Source organism: Hermetia illucens, chromosome 4 (assembly GCF_905115235.1).
Source record: "Hermetia illucens chromosome 4, iHerIll2.2.curated.20191125, whole genome shotgun sequence".
Taxonomy (NCBI): domain Eukaryota; kingdom Metazoa; phylum Arthropoda; class Insecta; order Diptera; family Stratiomyidae; genus Hermetia; species Hermetia illucens.
The window spans coordinates 73,805,839-73,820,925 of record NC_051852.1 but is presented as its reverse complement, the minus strand read 5'-3'; the positions used below and the strand labels follow the sequence as shown (position 1 = coordinate 73,820,925).

Genomic DNA, 15,087 nt, shown 5'->3' with positions numbered 1-15,087 from the left:
GGGGGAACCGGATATATTTTGAGGCCTAGATTTCGTAAAGATGCACCACTGTGATTTTTTTCAGATTTTTCGATTGGATAGGTTCTGCGAACGAGACCTGTTACACTTTTTGGGAGGTCATATTTTGAACCCTCACTCCTCCACGTTTCACCCAATATCAAATATTGAACCAGTTTCGAAAAGTACTAATTGAGATCTTTCATTTGATACCCCACATGGCTACATTCTGTGAAATAGAAATTTGCACCCTGCATTCACAGGGGAGCTCCCCTTAAACTTAACACAAAACGACGCCACTTACTGCATGTAAAGGGAACACCAGATTATGTGAGAGTATTTGCTCTCACCAATTTTCATGACAATCGGTCTACCCGTTTGCGAATAAATCAGGTGTGACAGACAGACAGACGGACAGACACACCATCTCGATTTTAATAAGATTTTGTTTCATACAAAACCTTAAAAAGGAGGGATTTCCTTCAAAGCCAGAATTATATAAATGCTTAGACGGATGTCACTTTTGTACTTCAAGGATAAACTTAAGGGGGTTTTCTGATAAATTTCTAAAATATGGTTATATTGCTTACCTTTGAATTAAAATTAATTTTATTTGAACAGGTATCGAAATTGGATATATTTTGACGCCTAGATTTCGTACAGATGCACTGTTCACCATGGATCAAACCAACTAATCACGCTTTGAAACGTTTCCTCCGAAATATTGAATCGACTAAATAATTACAATTAACAAGAATCATGCGCAATTGCGGCGAAGTACAAGTCCGAATCGTCGACGAAATGGAATGTCTGAAATAGGTAATGGCCTGGTGCGTGCATGTGCTAATTTCTAATACGCGAATCAGGTGCATTCGACGTTGTAGGTCGAATATCCGGTGCGCTCTCGGAATAACGAAGTTCAGAATATCGAATTTCGTACGGGTTGAGAGCACGGCTTGCGAAGTGGTGACACCTTCCTGCCTCTGGAATTTTGAATTCGCGACCTCGCGCACTCCGTACAGCGCTATCTTTTGACGGTCAATGTTTATTAAGTTTTGACGTTTGTGTTCCTTGGTGAGTGATCCTTGGTTGCAGTGCATCAGGTCGTGTTTTTCATTTGATTGTCGTGGATTAGTGTTTTTTCTGCTCGGGCGACACGGAATCAACACGCAACGATTTCATCCTTCCGTTGCACTTGAGTTTTCTGAGAGCCAAAACATAGTTGCTAGAATCCGGTAAGTGCTATTCTGATAAGGGGCGTTTTTCCAATTAGGAAAGCAGAAGCCATTAAAATTCCTTTCTTTCGCGAGTGAAAACCTTGCTCCAATTTAACACATGCGAATTGAATAAACTGCTGCGGATCGAAGCGACGAGTGCCTTCTGTTCATCGGTCGACAGTGGCTTTTAGGTCAAGCCGCGCTTACCGTCTTTCGCTGACGACATTTCCGATAGGAGTGATTAGAAGCTAACTCTCTCGTGTCGTCACATCTCGTCTAGCTTTTGAAGAAAAACGCCTACGAGACTGCAACCGTCTTAGTTAACTTCGATTATTGATTACTGGCTGGGAAGGTGGTTGGTGGTTACGTTACTGGCCGTGGGCGACAACTTTCAAGTGAATATGGAAATAGGATTGGCGTTGTGGCGGCGGTCGGATCAATGCAGTTTTTGCACTGGCCGTGGGGTAAAGTTTAAGAGACCAGAGGTCTCCATGAGCAATACGTTGACTAACCTTTATTCAGCACAATGGTTCAAAATCTGGCGAATTGTAATACCTCAGATTCGACTGTATCAAATCTGAATATCAAGATGTGTATTTCATATGACTTGATAGATGCTCACGCCGGAGAGGGATTGCCCTCACTGTTTCAGCCACGATTTTTCTCATCAATCACATTGGAACACCTAGTAAAAGTGAACCCGTGAATTTGAATGTGTTCACCCAAACAACCTTCGTATTATTTGTATGTCTACCTTCCTGAAAATTTCAATTGGGTTAGGACCCTTGCAACCTTAGCTGGGAAAGTGCCGAAGACCGATTGGCTAGATGGGTGGGGTGTTTTCTCAGTTCAAAGATATCCTTATCAGATAAAGGGCCTTTAGCCAATCGATACTCCTCACAGAGCGATGGAATCTTCAAAAGCAGTGTGCTGCTTGGCGACGACGTTGGCAGTCCTTGTGGGTAAATCGCGAAAATGTTAAAGAGGGGATTCTATCGACGATTTTGTTGTACCATCACTGTACCCGAAGTGGGATCACCGTGCTTACCCCCGTTGTGTCCTGCCGCATTCTCGGATTGTTAACGTCAAAAATAGGAATCTTCCTATGTTAAAGAAAGTCTCACGAGGTTACGATAGAATTAAAGGCCCTCTAAACCATAAATCATGTTCTAACCACGTGATCTGCCTGTTGGACCTTGAAACAGTGTGCATTTGCCCACTAGGACGCCAATCGCAACTATCACCGACATACTATTTTGCCATTTTATCAGGAAGCTGCCACGAAGTCGCATTTTGCTTCAGAACCCACTTGTAAACTTGGGCTTGGCTCATGAGCTACACTTCGCACCATACAGTCAGTGTCTAACAGAATACTCCAGATTTGTTTATGTATCGCAAGATGTGATGCAGTACGTCAGCACATGAGTACCAGTCCATACGTGGAGCACACAAAGTAGACCTCATAAGTCCTGATAGTTTTTCTGCTTTTAAGCTCCGTTGCTTGCCCTTAGGCGATGCTTGTTCCCAGCTTTTGATAGCATCATTAGCCAATTGTTACTGACACTGCTGTTTTGGTTAAATTGAACCTCCATTTGCTAAGGCATCCGATATTTGAGAGCAGTTTCATCGTAGATATTAATATAAAAAAAAATTGATTTTGATACATATACCAACTTTCTGTCGTATATTGACTGCTCTATATACGGGAATATATATTCGTTTGAGATTTATACCCTCCGAGACCATTCAACCAGTCGCTATGAAAATTGGCACATATACAATATGAAGAAAAGCCCAAATTAAAAATTGTTTCTTCGACTAACCAAAAAATCCTTCATTTTATTGAACTACAATTCATTAGTATTGAAAAACGATTTGTGTAATACAAAACCTTATTAGAATCGGTTTACTGTCTGTTTGCCTGCCACCCGCATTTTTCTCGGAAAGGGTTATAGCGATTGACAAATTTAGTGGAAAAGTGGGGTTGGGCGGAACTGTGAAATTCTACATCGAATTTAAGGTGGGTGTAATTTTGTTTGTCAAATATAATCTACTTTACTTTCCGAGGCCGGTCTTGGTTTTGACATTTGCTGGAAAAGGAGAGAGTGCCGGGTGGAAGGTTATCGTTTTGTTTACGGAGGCTTCCTTAGAAATTGGTCGTAAAACTCTTCTTAAGTCTATCCCAAAATCACCTGCAGCATCGTAGCATGATCCCACCAAGTTTGGTGGAAATCGCGATATTACTAACAAAGATATTCTCTTCTATTTCTTCAGCCTATGTCTGGTTCACAAGCGGGCTCGGCTAGTCGTGATCAGTTTCGTCATTTGGCTCTATCAAATTCCTGATCTGGGTGCAATCTCGAGGCTTTTAAGTAGCCATCCCGCGTATCGAGCCACCGTTGTTTCGACCTGCCTTTTGGTCGTTTACCATCGACTTCAATGTTCAAACCATCTTGGCAAGTGAATTCTCGTTAGCACGAATTGGGTGACCATACCATCGAGGACGCCTCTCTCGCAATTTTTCCACGATCGGTGCAACCTCATAACGATCGCGGATATCCTTATTTAGGATGTTAAGTCCTTTAGGGTTTAACGTGGGAAGCTGTCTGGAAGACTTAATCCCATGGTCTTCTTAAGACACGGATTGATTTTGTGACCACAATCAGAGCCCCGCTGAGACAAGCAACAACGTTACCAGTCTATACCAAGTGCATTGCTTAGCATTCATACTGGTTGATGCAAGATCTACATAAATCTCTCCCGAACTAAGGAGTACGGCACACGTGTTGAAACGCAACAACACGCCGAGGCCCGAAGGTCTCTTCTCGCTTGAGCATCACCAACAGCCCCCATGAAGCTCCCACTAGGGGACCAACCGCAAACAACCGAGCTGTACTCATATACGACAGGAATTCTCCCGAAGTATAAGAGTCCAGGGGCTACCCCGGTTCCCATGGTACCAGTATACCCCTGGTAAGGTTTCGTGACCGACACCATTTCAGATGAGTCCCCGTGCAGACCCCAGTCCCCTGATGGCCCTAATTAGGCCTTGGAGCATTCGCCTACTGCATCACGGCCGGCAAGCCAATGCGATACAACGGTTCCCGGTGCCACCACGTGGAGGTTCTCCTCGGCCACTTGGTTTTGGTTCAGCCGACAGGGTTACCGCCCCGTCTTCCTCCCCGCCACCTCAGAGCACCCAGTTGCGCTGACAGGTGGAACTGGTCCAAATGTCGGCAATGATTGTGGAAGTGGAGGATGAACAAATTCTTAAGTTGAAATCTGTTCGAAGTATTCTCGCCATCTATCCGTTGCGGCTCGACGGTTGGTAAGCAAAGTACCGTAATAGAAGTGTTCGGTATCCGGTGTACGTTCGTTACGGCTCTTAGCAAGTCGATGCAGATCTCGCTCGCCATCCTGAGTGTCCAGTTTATCGTAATGGTCCGTTCGGGTGACAATGAATGCTTTCTTTGCGTCCCGGTTATCATTCTTATAAATTTGCCAATTGGCCGGTGTTTTATCGTCGAGAAATTTGTGGTAGAGGTGTTTCTTTCCACGGACCTTCATTTCAACATCGTAATTCCAAAGCCAAGTATCTCGGTTGATGTGCCGCTTACCCGGCTTGGTGACTCCGAGTGTTGCAGAGGCCGGTTTGTGAATCGTGTCTTTCATATGGTTCCACGATTCTTCCACATTCGTAATGGTCGGTAATCGTGTGAGTGAGATCATTTCTTCTTTCTTCTCATGAAATCGTTACCATGCCGTGGGCCAGTGCGTTCCTCACGTTGTTTTATGGGTGGCAATCAACGATATTGAGGTGCGATGGTTTCATAGGGAACGGCTTTGCAATCAGTGACAGTGGTAAAACGTTGGCGTCTTATGAGAATATAATCGATTTGTGTATTACTGCTCCCATTATAATGTGTAGGAAGATGAGACAATCCTTTGATGAACCATTTATTTGTAAGTATAAGGTCATGGGTATCCGTAAAATCACCCTCATTGCGCGTTCTGAATCCCTTTTCCCCATGGCACCTGTTACCGTCTGCCTTTTCACCCATATGACCATTAAGGTCGCCGGCAATGATGATATAGTCGTTAGCAGGCACATGGCAAGTCTTTTCATCGAGAAGTTGCGAGAAAGCATCTTTCTCGGCATTAGGTCGACCTGTCTGTAGTGCGTGCGCGGTGAAGAAATGAATAGTGCGATCAGCTGATATGATGGTGAGCTTCATCAGCCGATCTTCAAATCGTTCGATTTCTTTAATGGCATTACGGAAACCCTCTGAGATGGCAACGGCAACACCATATTGAATGTGTGGGGTACCAAAATAGAGATTTTATAGCCATTTTTGCCGCGTTCGCGTTCAATGTGTCAGCTTTTGGCACTAGACCATCGGGTTTCTTGCAAAACGCCAAAATCAATGCGCCTTTTCCGAAGGCTCTTGCGAGTTCCTCGGTCTTTTTAGTTAGGTTACCAACATTTAGCGTGCAGACACGTATTTGTTTTGTTTGTTTTGTTCGGACTAACTTGCTTATGTCCTGACGCCGTCCATGCGTCAAGAACCCTTGCCCATTTTTCGACAGGATCGAGGCCCGTCCTGCCGCGTCGACTGAGGCGGACTTTGAATATCAAGACTTTGAATATCAATATCACGCGAAACTGGTTATTCTCACATAATATATACATATATTACGTGCTAGGTGCTAATGGGAAAACTTTCCACTCAAATGTTTTTATAAGAGAAATACACAAAACCTTTCATACCTGAAGCGTCCAACTTTTTCCCGACTTGTTCCAATTGCAGGGAGAAGATTATCAAGAAGAATGTGCCTCGGCTTGATTTACCTGCCTTGGTATCAGAAACTTCGATTTTCGTTGCGATTATTTTCCGATTACAGTAGCGATAGGGAAAAATTATGTTATAAAAACAGTTTTTGACTTGGTGCAAAATGTTCTCTTTTCAGAGAAAGTGGAAGAGAAAAGAGGGAGGCCTAATCTTAAACCGAATACAATATGATAATAAATATTGGATTGGGGAAAAAGAAATGTCGTATTTGTAATTGAAATTTGATGCTTTATTTAACATACTTAGAATTATCTGATTTAAGTCAATTATGCGCCGTTTTGTTCGCAAATTTGTTGCCATTCAAAAGGCAACTTCATTGTCCCCCCCCTCCTTATTTGCAAAAAACTCAGACAGGCAGTTTTCGCAAGCCTCTTTTGAAGCCAACTTAGTAGCACAAACAACGTTTTGCATGAACCAGGTCCGGACTATCCTGTGGGTACGGTCGATCCCATCCGGGCGTTGTCCTGGTGGAACACAACACCATTCCTATTGACCAATTCTGGCCGCTCCTGGTCAATCGCCTGCTTCAAACGGTCGAGTTGCTCATAGTAGAGGAACGAATGGAGGGTCTGGCCATAGTCGAGCAGCCCATAGTGGATGATTCCCTTCTAATCTCACCAAACACACAGCAAAGCCTTCCTGGCCGTCAATCCGGCCTTGGCGATGGTTTGGGCCGACTCGCCGCGCTTCAACCACGATCTTTTTCGCTTAAGGTTGTCGTACGTGATCCACTTTTTATCATCCGCTTCAAAAATGGGTCGAATTCGTTCCGTTTCAGCAGTGTATCGCAGGCGTTGATTCAGTCCAAGAATTTTTTTTGCGTCAACTCGTGTGGCACCTAAACATCCAGCTTTTTTTTGGAATCTAATCTTCTGCAAATGGTTCCAAACGGTTTTATGGTCTATAACCAGTTGCTGGCCAATCGAGTGAATGCTCACATGCCGGTCTACTTGGATGATTTCGACGATTTTATCGGTTTCTACGACGATTGGCCTACCAGTACGGGGTGTATCTTCGACATCTACTACACCAGAACGAAATCGATCGAACCAACGCTGTGCTATGCGAATCGCTACAGTATCGGGCACATAAACTTCACAAATTTTTCGGCCGCCTAAGCTGCATTTTTACCTTTCAGGTAGTAAAAACATAAAATATGACGAATTTCTTTCTTGGTGGACTCCATTTTTGACACGCTATAACTTGAGACTGAAACATACGATCACAACGCTGTCGAAGAGACACTTGTAGTACAAATTCTTCTTCGTCTTCAAATCGCCGTATAGTATGACCCCATGCGATAAGTACAACACAAGATATGTTTAAGTGTCACCATCTATTGACAAAATACATTTCCCCAACCCTATATTTTCTCGGCTAACTTCAATACAGAGGATTTTTATACTTTCTAACAGTATTAACTTATTTTCGCGTCATATTGTATTTATTTTTTAATGGAGAAGGGTTTTGCGCCAGATGCATTGCTCTAACTCACCGCTAGATGGCACTACAAAGAATAAGCTTCTACACCGTTCAACTGATTACTGTGATTTTTTGATAACACATTCAATTTATTCTTTCTTTACTTTATTTACACATAGCTTATGACTAAACTTAATACTAGACTTACCTCTAACAGCTTAACTTTATTTAGAGACTAACATTTGGCTTAATACTAGACTTAATTTAAAGTAATTCTAACTTATCTTAGGACTTATGCTATAGAGGGAAAGTCAGGAGAAACCCCTCTTATCTTGTTGTTTGCACGGAGGAATTATTAGGATACCTGAAGGGATGGAGGAAAAGTACATATAGGGGACGGTGGTGTTATTGGGTGATGGAGTAAACGAGGCCAGGGCGATGCCGATCGTATGGGCGGTTGAATATCATCAGCTTACCGTTGCGATAGCTGCTACTTTGAAAGGAAAGGGTTAGGAGATCTGAAGGGAGGGAATGGTGGCGGTATGAGGGGTTCGTGTTATGGCTGCGTATGTGGGAGTTAAACTGGACGAGGTTATTTTCGTGGGCTTGGCATTTAATGAGGAATTTGGTTAGTGAGGTAAGGAGGATCTGGTCTATGCGGGAGCAATTTATCTCGTCATAGACGACTTGGTTGGAGTGGAGATTGGATTGGGTAAGGGACAGGCGGAAGAACCTCTTTCGCGCACCTGTAGACGCTCCATATGAGCTGAGGAGACGTCGCACCTTGCGACGAATCCATACGTGACGTAGGGGACGGATAAGCTGCTTATAGCAGAAGAGTTTGACTTTTGGGAGGATGGCGGAGTTTTTCTTGAGGATGGGCCATAGGGTTTTTAGTCCTGCTAAGGTCTTTAAAAGGATGGAATTTACCTGGGGCACGGGTGGATTACCATGAAAATTGGTATATGTGGATCGATTTTTCCATGGAAAATATTTGCGTTTTATTCACGTTGTTGTGGTTCATAAGATGGCGATACCACAGATCAACTTTTACGCAATTCTTCCGATCGCCATTAGAATTGGTATACATACATGGTTTTAATGGAAAATATTTTGGCGCTGTCCACGTTGTTGTAATTGTTCATCGATAGCACTACAATGGATCACCTTCTAGGCTTAATCATTATTTGGAGTTTATCTCCCAAGGTGCCTAATAACCCTTGTCGTATTATGAAGATAATTATAATTCACGCGTTTTATATTCACAAATATTTTCTTTATACAATATCAAGGTGTGCATGCACCGTTCAGTGGTTAAGGGCGGACTGCCTCACGGGCAGCGAGAAATTCACCTCACACACTACTCTTACAATCTACGGTGAATGTGAGGAGCCTACATTCGTCATGGCAAATAATGATTATAATTGGTGAGACACTTCAAGAGCTCCTGAAATATCAGAAAAGCTAGTTGCACGATTTTAAAACCTGCGAGTCTGAGTTTCTATTTCAAGGGCTGCCAAAACATCTCAACAACATTGTGTAAGAATTACAAGTCTTCGAGCCAAGAAGACTACATAAAGGAGGAGCGAATCGAGTTTCTAGGCGGGACGGAATGTCATTGCATATATGCGGGTTAGGTATGAGGTAGCTAACTGGCGCGTGTGACGATTACACTTAGATAGTTTTCTTATCTGTTTCCCCATTATATGCATCACATACACGTCATCTACATCATGGAAAAAATGCCTGGAATTTTTCACACGAAAGTGACTGGAGAACGCCGTACATGCGCTATCTTCTTCGTCCACCATACAAATTTAAACAGTGCACTGGAGACGAATCCCGTGTATAGTATTCTCGCTTCGCGCAAAAAGCGTCGACTTTCGAGCTGCTGCAATTCTCGAAGAGTAAGACGCACGATGTTAAGCAGCTTTCAAATACAATGAGGGCTACCATTACGAAATGCATCAAAATTGATCTAATGGCCATATTGTGCTTACAGTTTTGTGCTTTGAAGTTTCAGTAAGAAATGCCTGGTATGTGTTATTCCATTGCCAAGATCACTTTGCCACCACTGCCTGTGGCGCCAGACCTATGTACTTCTAAAGCTCTATTCATGCTTACCAGCAGCCAACGTGTCCAGTATCTAACGTGATAAACACAAACGTAATCTTCTCTGTATTCACTATGCGAGTATTTATACTTATCAGCAGCAGGCGTTCCATGCCAGCACAGACACTGCACACGGACGTGTCTTTCGAAGAATATTTTTCCCGTGCTGGAAAACTTCCTGGCAGGGAAATCGAAAAGGGAGTCCATTGAGCATAGACATTTGCATGAGACTTTGTAAGGAATTGTTCCGGTGGATGATAATCCATATCAAAATGTACCTCTCAAGGATTCAAGCATGTATTTGATTTGTAATGTCTCGAAAAAGTAGTTTTGTGACAAATTAGATCCTTCTTCAGTTGTGAATTTGTCATTAGCTATTTTTCATTAGTTTGCATTCATAAATCATTGATGCAAGACCGAAATACTCTACCGTACAAATTCAAACCGGGAAATGAGTTTTCTTGCTTTCCTCCGATTTCGTGTCTGATACAGACGCGGATATGCAACGCTAGATACTGTCAAATGTGAATACTCGCATAGCAAATGTATGGGAGAATACTTTTGTCTCTTACATGTTTTGTTCTGGAGACGCTACTTGCTGGATAGTATGAATACTACACACTAGCTATTGCCAAGTATGAATAGAGCTCCATTTTTATTGCTGGAGCTACTACTCAAGAATCCAAACACTTCTTACAGAATATTCGGAACACGTGCAATGTTTTCAAATGGACCGACGAATATTGTAAAGTATGGTAACTTTACATCCTCATTTTAAGTGAAAAGACAATCGTATCATCAGATTAGTTTACTTCTTACAGTACCTGGAGAAAGTCCACAGTCAGGCAGGAACAACGTTTGGGTGTTCAGCTATTTAAAACTATGATATAAAGAGAGTTGAAACTGATTTCTACATCTCTGTTCGATTTTTGAGGTGACCAAAGGATTGCTAAACGCCCTCGCCAACTTGAATATCGCTGCAGATGCGATACGCCTATCCTACAATCGCTCGGCAATCAGCTAGGTTGCAGCTCTTAGGACCGCATACACTTCAGCCTGAAGGAAACACATCTGGTTTTTGTCCGAAAGATAAACTGACTCCTGCTTCAGAAGCTTGTTCTGTTTTTGAGCGATCCATATAGAAGATCTCAGTATACCTCGCCACGCATTTTTCTGGCTCGTCTCAGTGTACAGTTAAAAATAAATAAATATAAAAATTACAATTGAAACAAATAATAATTGGTCTGTTTTCCTTTTGCCTTAAGAACTGCTTCTGCTTGGCATTGATTCCACTAACTTCGCTGTTAGTCTTGGTGATATTTTCTGTCATTCATCCATTATACTAGATTTTAGACAGGCTATGTTAGCTATTTTCGTTTTCCGAATGTTCCTGTGGAGATGTTCCCATAAATGCTCGATTGGATTAAGGTTCGGTGATTAAGGGGGTTATCCAGTTGTTTTGAGTTATGATACCACCGTAATTCTTTAAGGGGGTCATCCCGTGCGAAGGCCGTTTTTTTAGAAATTTTTTGTGAAGAACTGGAGAAAGATACAAATACGAATGTCTCACCATAGAGTTATTAATATCTTGAGCGTGCATAGTAATTCCAGCCCGATTGCATAGTTCGTTATTGAAATACAGAGCAATTTATACACCCACCTCCAAAAAAAGGTGTTTTTCTACTGACACGATAGAGGGTGCTCCGATCATCTTGGAGAAAAAAGTAAACGTCTTTTTAACGCACACACTTAACTGCAGTCCGCAAACTAGGATTATTAAAAAATATTGAAAACTAAATTTTTGGTGCCTTGTTAAACTTTTTTTTTTTAATTTTGGTGTTTTTTTGCGTCAAAGGTCAAATTTGTCGCTTCTGTGCAAATTCAAGACTTTGAATGTCAATGTCACCAGAAAGTGGATATTCTCACCTAATATATACATACGAGTATACATTAAGTAGGTACTAATGGGACACATGTACACTCAAATGTCTTATAAAAGAAATACACAAAACATTTTCCGACTTGTCATATTTTTTAATTAAGGCCTTTAGCTTGATTGTCAGAAAGTTTAGGGTTTTTTTCCTTTCAGTTGTGCGTTTTTTTGCTTAGCTCTACGTTTCTCTGCAATTAATTCGTTAACATTTTTTTTAATCAATCCATTATAAACAGGAGTGCTTTTACAGGGCGCTCGTTGGATCTTCATGGTTAGTAAATCGATCTCCTCCTCAAGTTTATACGCTCTGTTGATTTGGTCATTTATGCAAACGGTTTCTTGCATTTCCTTTTTGAATACTGGACATTTTATTTGTCTATTAGCAAGCCTGGGAGGATAGTATTTTCTTATCACTTTTTCGCTGACCAGCATCGTGACAGGCGAATGATCCGAGATTATGTTTTCATTATTGACAACATGGATGTATTCGTCTGAGATTCCCTGAGTTACGAAGAAATGTTACGTCAGTCGGCCAGTGTGTAGGCTTACCGCAGGAGTGGAAATTGTACTGTTGTGTTCCTCTAGCTTCAAATAATGCTCTGCCTCTGGATGTTGTCACCCTAGATCCCCAAAACCCATTTTTTGAGTTAAAGTCACCTCTAAAAATGAAGGAACTTCCGATGATTGGACGAGTCGAGCGAAATCTTCTTTTTTATCAACGAATCAGGGCATATTGAGTAGATTTTCAAACTTTGTTAAATAGTTGTACACCAATAGTCACAAGCTGCATTTTTTCATCTTGAATTTTCTGTTCTTTGTGGTGTCAAGTATCCTCTTTAACGAAGATTGTAGTTCGACCCTCTGGTTTGCCGACTGGGATGTTTTGTATGGTATGAGCAAAAGTTACGGATTTTAGCATTCATGGGCGCCGTGAGGTGATTTTCTGAGATAAGGCATACGCCTATCTTCTCAGTATTAAGAGAAACTTTCAACTGTTGTAGGCGCTGTTGCAGTCCATTTGCATTCCATGTTATGATTTTGAGGACATTTGTCACTTTGTTGACTTATTATATTTTTGTCTCTTTACGTTATACTGCTTAAGTGTGTCAAAAATTTGTTTGTTTACTATTTGTTGTTCGTCAAGTCTTCTAAAATGGCCTATCTCAGTATTTGATTACTATCGTCATTTTTAAGGTTGTCTGTTGGTGTCAGTCTGTCACATGCACTTTTCTCCAAAATGGCTAAACCGATTTGAATGAAATTTGGTGGACAGATGGGAACTATGAAATGCTACGCGTACAGCGGCATAAATTTAGGTGGAATTTAAAGGGGGTTCCCCATACATGCAAAGGGGGGATTCAAGACATTTTTTCACCGGATACAGTCGTGTAGGATATCAAATGAAAGTACTTTCCGCAAACTGATATTAGTTTTATCGTGAATTGCAAAGTGCGCGAGTGAGGAGTTAAAATGTACGCACCTAAAGTGAGACAGGACTCATTTTCGGAAACTACCCAACCTAAAAATCCGAAAAAAATCAGGGGTTGTGCGCTTAGATCAAATATAGGCCTAAAAATATGCCCACAATCGGTGATCCTATATCGATCGCGGATATCCTAATTTCGGACGTGATCAAAACGTGTCACGCCACCAGTGCAATGCAACATCTTCGTCTCCATTACCACAAGACGCCGTTAATTGTCTTTTATAGCCGGCCAACACTCAGAACGGCCAGCTTTTTTTGAACTGGGGTATTAGGTCGCTGATTTTTTCCAGTGCCCTTGTTTTAACTCTCATATTAAGGACAGCTTTTAAGTTGTGAATGTTCATTAAGTTTTCACTGTTGTCGAATGTAAGCATAAACAGTGGGAGTCCTCGTTTACTGGTTATTGTTTCTTTCTTTTCATTGAATTTTTTTTTCTTTTTTAAGGTTTGTATGTGGGGGGTCGAAAATGATCATTTCTTTAACGGACCCATTCTCAGAAACTACCTAACCGAAAAATCTGAAAAAATCATGAAGTTGCCTCTATATGATGCTCATGCCTCAAAGTACTTTCATTTCGATATCTACTCAAACTCAGTAGCATATTATTATGTTTTTGGAGAAACCGACTAGAAACCCACCTTAAGTTTATCCTCGAATTACAAAAAGTTGCAGTCATATTAACTTTAGTATGAAGCATGATATTCCCAATTGATAAAAATCGTACTCTCACTAATAAAGTTACAGTTACTAAATAGAAGAATAGTAAATATCAATATACACACACATTACGGACTACATACAAAGGGGATAGTTCTGCACTGAAATATACTTGCATAAGCAAGAAGCAAAACCTTTCATTTCTGAAGTGTCTAGCTTCCGGTTTCCTGACTTGTTTCAATATATTCAGAGCGTCTAAGGTGTTAAAACCATTTTCCCTTAGGTCTTCTACAATGTCGTCTTTTTGGTACGTTGGGTGGAGTCCCCTAACTATAACCTTGTGAGGTCAGTTGCTTTTGTCTTCATACGTGTATCATTGAATTTTTCCAAGTTCAGCTTTATCGAAAGGCCTTGGTATCTGCGTTTACAGCATGTATTTTCCAAACATTGTTGTTTAGAGCAATTATTTTGTACTCCTTTATCATGGCTGTCCATAGTAGGCTTTTAATTTTCTGGTGCATATCGATTCTGCTAACGCTAATCTCGGAGGAAATTTCACTTTCAATTTCTTTACATTTTTCGTTTTTCTTGGAACTTTGTCTATGATTTCCGGTGACGAGTCTGCCTTCCTTTTCTTAGACTCTCTTCTTGCTTGCAAGATCCAGACAGTTTCTATGGTCAATCCATCTTCATCTCTGTGGTATTCTTTTGGTTCATTTGCACTAGGACCACGGCACTTCTATGAGTTGTTTTCTTGAGTATTTCCTTTTTCTGCTGTAGTTCTATAATTTGCGAACTAAGCTGTAATGTAAGTTTCTCTAGCTTGTTGAACTTCTGGCATAGTTCCCCATTTTTCCCTTTCTGAGCTGTTTTCGGTACGTTACTAGTTGATTTTATAGTTTCAAATTCTCCTTCTTTCTCCTGAGAGATGGGTTTTCCAGTACAACTCATCTGCCGCTTGGGGTATATATTTCATTGCTTTGTTCCATTGCAAATGGATAGGTGCAATTTATACCTCTTGCCAGGTTCAGTGGTCTCGCTATCAAAGTGTGCGCTGGGACGCGGCTGACGTTTGTTCATCACACGACCGTTGTCTAATGGTTATCTAGGTATGAGTCGACTTGATTCAAACATGGACAAAGAGCGTCATTGGCTTTTGCCGAATTAAAGGCGATCAGGAACTTTAACTTGTGTATCTGAACCTATTCAACCCCATAAATGGAAAGTGAACATAATTAGAATTTGTGTGAAGAAACCATGGAACGTTATACTTCTTAAGCACACGAAATGAATATGGCTATTATTTATGGAATAATTCGTCTGTGATTTTGGAGCAGCGTGAATTTCGACGGCTTTTAGGTTTTAGTTTTCCTGGTCGTACAATCCCAACAATAAGGGCTCTGTTACACATTG

The 15,087-nt window shown here is 41.3% G+C and overlaps 1 protein-coding gene across 3 annotated transcripts in view; it reads left to right on the top strand.

The window, feature by feature from the left end:
* Positions 1–1,067: 1,067 nt before the first annotated feature.
* LOC119653383 (protein Fe65 homolog) overlaps positions 1,068–15,087 on the top strand; it is a 289,307-nt gene continuing 275,287 nt past the window's right edge. For all 3 annotated transcript variants that reach the window (XM_038057933.1, XM_038057930.1, XM_038057931.1), the window contains exon 1: positions 1,068–1,232. The gene's annotated coding sequence lies outside the window, so the exon portion shown is untranslated. The remainder of the gene's footprint in view (positions 1,233–15,087) is intronic.